The 8,819-nt window shown below is 40.0% G+C and overlaps 1 pseudogene; it reads right to left on the bottom strand.

The window, feature by feature from the left end:
* Positions 1–1,130: 1,130 nt before the first annotated feature.
* LOC113880242 lies at positions 1,131–1,229 on the bottom strand (annotated as a pseudogene).
* Positions 1,230–8,819: the final 7,590 nt, after the last annotated feature.

Consider the following 8,819-nt stretch of genomic DNA (forward strand, 5'->3'; position numbering starts at 1 on the left):
CCTATCCCAGAATGTTATAAAGTGACAAAGGGCATTAGAGTCCATTGTTGGCTGAACTTGAGGCAACAGGAAAAGTCATACACGGCCTGTACCAATGAAAGTTTGAGTTTGGTATCACATGATGGGGAGAGAAAGAAAGGATAAGTGGAAGAAAGTAGCTTTATCCTTTTACCTTTAAATGAGGCCTCTGCCGTACTTACAATATCAGATGGACTTGCCATCACAAGCATTTAGAATGGCAGATTGCAACCTCTCAGTGTGTGTGTGTGTATGTGTGTTAAATGTCATCCTGATTTCTTATGATGGGGAAAACAATTTTTCAAAGTTAAATATAGAATTACCATATAACCCAGCAATTCAGTCTTTGGAAATTCCAAGAAGAACTGAAAGTAGGATTTTAAACTGATATTTGTACACCCTTGAAAAGGTACTGTGCACAGGAATGCTACTCTTATTTATAGAAGCATTATCCACAATAGTCAAAAGGCCCATCAGCCAAGTGCCCATCAGTGAATGAACAGATAAACAAAATGTGGTGTATACATAGAATGGGATATTGAGTCATAAATGGAATGATGTACTGATACATGCCGGCTACAAAGAATGAGCCTGAAAACAGTATGATAAGAGAAAGATGTTAGACATAAAGGGCAATATATTATATGATTCAATTTATATGAAGTATCCAGAACAGACAAATCTACAGCCACAGAAATTGTATTAATGACCAGGAGCTAGGTCAAGGGAGGACGGGGAATCCCTACTTTTTTAAGTCTATGAATATCAGAGATTTACTATTTTTACACATACATAAATTTTTATATTCTTTATATACTTTTCCATTATGGTTTATCTCAGGATGTTGAACAGAGTTCCCTGTGTTATACAGTAGGACCTTGTTGCTTATCCAGTCTGTATGTAATAGTTTACATCTGCTAACCCCAACGTCTCACTTCATACCTCCGCCATCCCCCACCCCCTTGGCAGCCACAAATCTGTTCTCTATGTCTGTGAGTCTGTATCTATTTCATAGGTAGGCTCATTTGTGTCATATTTTACTAACAGATTCCACATATAAGTGATATCATATGGTATTTGTCTTTCTGACTTACTTCACTTATTATGACAATAAAAATATGGAATGTTTCAGGAAAATCATCTTTGTGCAGGGGCCATGCTAATCTTCTCTGTATTGTTCCAATTTTAGTATATGTGCTGGCAAAGTGAACGTGGTTATGACTACTTAATGGGCATACAGTTTCCCTTTGGGGAGACAAATATGTTTTGAAACTAGATAGAGGTCATTGTTGTAGGATATTGGGAGTGTCCTAAATACCACTGAATTGTATACTTTAAAATAGTTAATTTTATGTTATCTGAATTTGACCTCAACTAAAAAAATAATCTATGGTGGAATTTGAAGAATCCAAGAGGGGAGCTTTAAAAACAAGTCAGAAGAACACATTTCTTAAACACTATACATACACATATAGACACACACACAGGTGCGGATACAGAAGTCCCAGTGCAGGAACTGTTAACATATATTGGCCAGGTATGATGGTTAATTTTGTGTTAACTTGACTGAGCGAGAGGTGCTCAGGTATTTGGTTAAACATTAATATGGGTATTTCTGTGAGAGTGTTTTTCATGAAATTAATATTTAAAATCAGTAGATTGTGTAAAGCAGATTTCCTCCCCGATGGGGGTGGGCCTTGATCAAACAGCTGAAGGTCTGAATAGAACAAAAGGAAGGGCTGACTGTCCTGAGTAAGAGACAGTTTCTTCTGCCTGACTGCTCTCAAGCTGGGAGCTTGACCGTTGCTTGCCGTCAGAAATGCTCCATCCACTCTCGTGAGTCTCCATCCTGCCGAATCACTCCGTAGGTCTTGGGACTTGTCATTCTCCATGAGTGCATGAGCTGATTCTATGTAATAACTCTCCTTACATTTGTATCTCTATCTGTCTACCACCTACTTTCCTCTCTCTCTCTCCTATGAGTTCTCTGGAATCAGTGCAGAGAACCCTAACACCCCAATCTACCTGGTTGCTGACACAATTATTCCTCTTTTCATTTCCTTTCCTATACAATGTCCTATTTTCTGCTTGACTTTACTTCAAGTAGCCTCACACTTAACGGTCAACAAAAATGCATATCCAACTTGAAATTACAATTTTTTCAGAAAATAAAGCTAACAACTCTACTGCTCTTTGACTAAAGTTAATTACCAAGTGTGAAAATGTCACCAAATCATGTTTCTGTGTCTTTCTTTATAAGAGCAAAGGCATTATTTAATTGTGCATTTTCTGACATGTTAATTTTATAATGGCATGTCCAGGTTCCCCTCTGATCACATTGCCATAGGTATGTTATGAAACAGTTTATAAATCCCATTCACTTTGATGGTTATAATTAATTGAAGCTGTGAAATATATGTAGGGCCAGCCCTCTGGAGTGTTCCTAATTCAGTTTCCATAGGCATTTCTGAGATGATCAGTATAGCTAAGTCAGAGTCCACGATACTATGACTTAAATTATTGTCTGAAAAAAGAAGCCTTTCCCTAAAGAAAATAATAAAAGGTCAGACACTGATAGAAGTTCCTATGGAGAGATTATTGTGGATTAGCACAGTGACATAGTGGATAAAGTTTCAGAGAAGAGGTGGTGCTTCATCTGGGTGGGGAAGAGGGGAAGGAAAGATAAGAGGTTTCTATTGACTCCTTACAATAAGCTCTCAGTAATTCTCATGAAAGCCTTGTAAAGAACACAACATCACCCCACTGTAGAGATGAGTAAGCCATGGTTTGATCCCATAAACTCTGGGGGCAGAAAGCAGATATCTTAGCTGTGAGAGCTGAAGCTGTGGATATATGAGAGCTCTAGGCATGTCCGGGTGGTGAGGGGTGTAGCACCACCCGCTGCTGTCTGCCGGACAGTGAGCAAGAATCACAGAAGAGTGTGTCTGTGTCCATTCCTCCAAGAGTCTTGCACTGGCATATCATCACCTCATGCCTGATTCAAGGAAGACAGTGCTGGAAAAAGAAGTGAGAAAACACAGAGTCACTGAGCCCTCCAGAAGATGAGTAAGTGAGTAAGGAAGCATTCTCGGAAGGGGCAGCCATGTGGCACCCAGGGTTGAAGGCAGGGGATTGAGGAGTGCGTGCAGCGTGTCACTTCACAGAAGCTCCATCAGGCATTCCCTTGGGATGTTGAAGCAGAAGTAGGAAGTGTCAATTGTTAGGCAAAGTGTCTCTGGACCAGAGGCAAAATGTTTTCCAGAGATGCTGAGAATTCTGAGCAGAGGGGTCCGGAAAAGGGCATTCAAAAGGGCCTGCCCTAGTGATGGGGGCTGAGTCAGATACCTGCTGCACCCGTCCTGCCTCACTACAGGGCCTCACTACAGTGACCTGTAGGTACCATTCTTGGGGTCAGGCGCTCAGCTTCATGAAAGGGAAGCACTACTGGATTCTAAGAAATACGCTCAGAAAGAGTAGACAAGAAGACCAATGCTACAGAATACAATTCAGAAAGCAACTGGTGAATGATTGCAACTTTAATGTATACTGAAAGTGGACTTCCAAGCCAGCGTGTAATGAATGGTGTTGAAATAATTTGGTATCCAAATCAAATTAATCAAAATAGAGGAAAAGTAAAGTTAGTCCACTCTCTCATACCCTGAAAACAAAATTCTAGACAAATCAAACTCCTAAACAACTAAAACTTCACAAAAGCTTTAGAAAAACAGTAGAATATATTTCTAACCTTGAGAGTGGGAAAAGGATTTTATAAGAAAGTAACTGCAAAAGCAAATGACTCCATGTTACAATCATATCAGGGACACATATCAAACTCTCAGTGGCCCCACTGAAACCCTTTCCTTGGTTTGAGTGAACAAAAACATGTCAATTCTCTCTCTCTCCACAGATATGAGGTCCAATAACTTTCGCTGAAAACCATCACTCACCACCTAATATTCTTTTCAAAATTCTTCTACGCCCTAGACATGGTCCATGGATGATAACCACTGATGTCCTCCACATTGATCTTATATCTCAGACTGAGTGACTGATCTGATCTGATCTTGGGGCCACGGAAAAGCTAAGATTAAATAACTTTTTAAAAACATTTCTGTGTGTGCATGAGTGTGCTCATGGGTGTGTATGTGTGTGTGAGCTCGTGTGTACACACAGGCATATGTCTGATGACACTTCAAATTGATAGCAGCAGTAATCCCAGAGAGGGCAGTTGAGGAGAGTGGTGAGTGGTCAAGAGGGACTTCAACTTTATCTGTATTGTTTCCATTTTTATAGTGACAATATATTCATGGATTACTTGGGTAATTAAAAATAAATGAAATTAACTATTCTCTAGTCTGTGCTGATTGAGTTTCTGCAACTTAATTTCCATCTGCCAATGAAATAAATCTGAAACCTTTCATCTGGGTTAATAGCCTAACTTAATGTGCTGCTCTGTTGGAAGAAAACCAAATTGTGAGGTACTATTCAGAGCTCTGTGCTGTGGCTTGCTCATATGGTGTCAGCATCTGTCTCTTGCTGCTCCTTCTTTCTAGATATGGGCTCAGCGTGTAATATATATTTGCCCTGGAACTTTGACTTCCTGGCTCGGCTGACCTAAAGACATAAGCAACAAAGCCAGCAACTTCTTCTTTTTCAAACATGAGAGGATACACAGCCACCTGGTCCATTTCCAGCTGGAAGCAAAGCGCGGTAGGTAGGGTATTTATTCCTACTGCGAAATGAAACTGGGTCTCTGTTTGGCTTCCCCAAATAAGCTGAAAAACCACTTTTCTGGTGTTCAGACAGCATCCTGGGGATATTTTGGTAAAGCAGCAGTCATAAAATGAACAAGGAGATTAGTCTTCACGTGTAATGTAACGCCGGCTGGAAGCACACAAGGCAAGGCCTGGCAGTAAAGTCACAGGCCCCAAGCTTCTGCAGGTGTTTCCTCCGGGCAGTTTCCCACACTGCATTAATAACCCCTTAATGATACCCTCTTGGTGTTCTATAAACATTTCAAGGTGCTTCTATACTGTCCTTGGCCCATTTTCTGTCTGTCACATGCCCACGATGGTTGGTTATGGGCTTTGGAGCAGAAAGAGCCTTTTTTTTTTTTTCTCCCACAGGAAGCTCAGAGTAGAGTTCAGGAAGGCAGATGCCTAAGCCAACATTACAGCAGAGAAAATGCCCTGAGAGAAAGAAATACAGGAGCTGTGGGAGAGCAGAGCAGAGCACTGGGGAGAGGGGTAAGAGAGCAGGGCTGCTTTAGGAAGAGGAAACGGCGCATGCAAAGGCACCGAGGCATGGAATTGCATCTTGGGTTTTGACGAACATAAGTTACTGGGACAGGACATGAGCAGAGTGGAAGCTATGGGCAAATCAGGGAGCGGGGTGGTCTTGACCTGGAGACAAGGAGACGATTCAGTGGATTCTAATCAAGGAGGGGACTTGAACATACCTGCCCTGCAGGATAGAGAAACAATTGGAAAGAAGCAAGAGTGGAGACTGGGAGAATACGTAAGAAGCTATCTGAGCAATCTGCAGGAGTGAGGCAGCTCTAAGACAAAGGTCCTAGAAAAAAAAGGAAGATGTGTCTAAAGTGTCCTTTTCTTGCTCTCATTACAGAGATGCTGACGTGTGCTAAGTCGTTTCAGTCATGTCTGACTCTTTGTGACCCTATGGACTGTGGCCTACCAGGCTTCTCTGTCCATGTGATTTCTCAGGCAAGAATACTGAAGTGGGGTTGCCATTTCCTCTTCCAGGGGATCTTCCCACCCAGGGATCCAACCCACATCTCCTACATTGGCAGGTGGGTTCTTTACCACTGAGCCACCAGGGAAGCCCCAGCACAGACTGGAGCAAAAGACAAATTCATACTGGAGGAGTGATACCCTGAATCCTGCATACATAAAGCCAACTAGCAAGCACTACATTTATTGAAAAGAGGAGGTGAGGTTGCCTAAGAACCATCAAATGGACAGAATAAGGAAGGAGCTGGCTAGAGAATGTCTTACACTATAAAATAAATGTATTGGGATGACTAGGTATTCCCCTAAAGATGAACAAACATTGGATTCACACTTTGTACTTTACCTTAAAGCAAATCCCAGATATATTAAAATGTTAAAAGCCAAAGAGTGAAATTATAAAAGTATTGTAAGAAACTGCAGAAGGAATTTTAAATGTAACCTTGGGGTATGGAAGACCTTTTTGAGTATGCCTCAAAAATGTGAATTCTCAAATTAAAATGGTGATAAAGTTAATAAGAATATCTTCTTAAGTGAATAATGCAAAGAAATACAGGAAAACAACAGAATGGGAAAGACTAGAGATCTCTTCAGGAAAATTGGAAATATCAAGGGAACATTTCACACAAGGATGGGAATGATAAAGGACAGCAATGGTAAGGATCTAACAAAAGCAGAAGATATTAAGTAGAGGTGGCAAGAATACACAGAAAAACTGTACAAAAAAGGTCTTAATGACCCAGATAACCGTGATGGTGTGGTAACTCATTACAGCCGGGCATTCTGGAGTGTGAAGTCAAGTGGGCCTTAGGAAGCATCACTACTAACAAAGAGACTGGAGGTAACAGAATTCCAGCTGAGCTATTTCAAATCCTAAAAGATAATCCTGTTAAAATATTGCACTCAATATGCCAGCAAATTTGGAAAACTCAGTTGTGGCCACAGGACTGGAAAAGGTCACTTTTTATTCCAATCCTAAAGAAGGGTAATGCCAAAGAATATTCAAACTACAGTATAATTGCAGTCATTTCACATGTTAGCAAGGTAATACTCAAAATTCTCAAGCTAGGCTTCAATAGCACATGAACCAAGAACATCTGTATGTACAAGTTGGGTTTAGAAAAGGCAGAAGAACCAGAGATAAAATTGCCAATGTTCATTGGATCATAGGGAAAACAAGGGAATTCCAGAAAACCATCTACTTCCACTTTGTTGACTACAGTAAAGCCTTTGACTATGTGGATCACGACAAACTGTGGAAAATTCTTAAAGAGATGGAAATAACAGAACACCTTACCTATTTCCTGAGAAACATGTATGCGGGTCAAGAAGCAACAGTTAAAACTGGACATGGAACAATGGACTGGTTCAAAATTGGAATAGGAGTTATGTCAAAGCTTATTGGTCACTTTGCTTATTTAGCTTCTATGAAGAGTACATCACACAAAATGCCAGGCTGAATGAAACACCAGCTAGAATCAAGTTTGCTGGGAGGAATATCAACAACCTCAGATATGCAGATGATACCACGGTAACGGCAGAGAGTGAAGGAGAATGAAAGAGCCTCTTGATGAGGGTGAAAGTGGAGAGTGAAAAAGCTGGTTTGAAACTCAACATTGCCTCCGGTCTTATCGCTTAATGGCAAATAGAAGGGGAACAAGTGGAAGCAGTGACAGATTTTATTTTCTTGGGCTCCAAAGTCACTGCAGATGGTGATTGCAGCCATGAAATTAAAAGATGCTTGCTCCTTGGAAGAAAAGCTATGACAAATCTAGACAGCATATTAAAAAGCAGAGATATCACTTTGCTGACAAAGGTCTACATAGTCAAAGATATGGTTATTCCAGTAGTCATATACAGATGTGGGAGTTGGACCATAAAGAAAGCTGAGCCCCAAAGAACTGATGCTTTTGAACTGTGGTGCTGGAAGATGACTCTTGAGAGTCCCTTGGACTCCAAAGAGATCCAACCGGTCAGTCCTAAAGTAAATAAACTCCGACTATTCATTGGAAAGACTGAAGCTGAAGCTCCAATAATTTGGCCACTTGATGTGAAGAGCCAACTCATTGGAAAAGATCCTGATGCTGGGAAAGATTGAAAGCAAAAGGAGAAGAGCAGCAGAGGATGAGGTGGTTGGATTGAATCACTGATTCAATGGACATGAATCTGAGCAGACTCTGGGAGACAGTGAAAGACAGGCAAGCCTGGCATGTTACAGTCCATGTGGTCACAAAAATTTGGACATGACTTAGGGGTTGAACAACGACAAAAACAAAATTTAATCTTATACAAATATAAATATTCCATATAGCTAAAAAATAGTCAAAAATTTAAAAATACAGGAGAAAATATTTGTAATTCATAGGACCAATAAACAGCTAATTTCCAAAGCATATGAAATCAGTGAAATAAAGACAAATGACCCAAATGGGAAAATCAGGAAAGATCACTGACAGACATTACATATTGATATAACTTACATAAAAGGTGGCCTGGCAACAGCTTTCAAAAAAAGAAAAAACCTAGACACTTTGTCCTGGAAATTCCATTATAGATAGTTTTTTCTACAAATCAAATTTTATATATGAGGAGTATTGACCATGGACATTTACAAAGGGATTGTTTTTAATAGCAAAATATTGGAGGAAACCTAGAGATGGTTTATGACTGGTGGAGTAGTGTTATAAATTATGAAACAGTTATACACAGGACTACTATGTAGCCATTATAAAGAACAGAGCAGCTCTTAAAGCCTTATATCTCCAAGATTCATTGTCAAATTAAAAAAAAAAAAAATGACATCTAGAACAGCCATAGCCTGTGCCATAGAAAAAGGACAAATACTAAAAAGTGGTAATTTTGTTAAACCTCATTGGTAACCCAGAAAATGTAAATTAAAACATTAAGACACCAGCATTTAAAAAAATTACAAATTAAATATAGCCACCATCGGTAAAGGTGCGGGTAAATGGCTCTTTTGTAGATTGTTAGTAGTGGTATAAACTGGTAATTTGAAGTATCCAAGTGTATTCAAAATGCATTTGCTGGTTGACC

Source organism: Bos indicus x Bos taurus, chromosome 21 (genome assembly GCF_003369695.1).
Source record: "Bos indicus x Bos taurus breed Angus x Brahman F1 hybrid chromosome 21, Bos_hybrid_MaternalHap_v2.0, whole genome shotgun sequence".
NCBI lineage: Eukaryota > Metazoa > Chordata > Mammalia > Artiodactyla > Bovidae > Bos > Bos indicus x Bos taurus.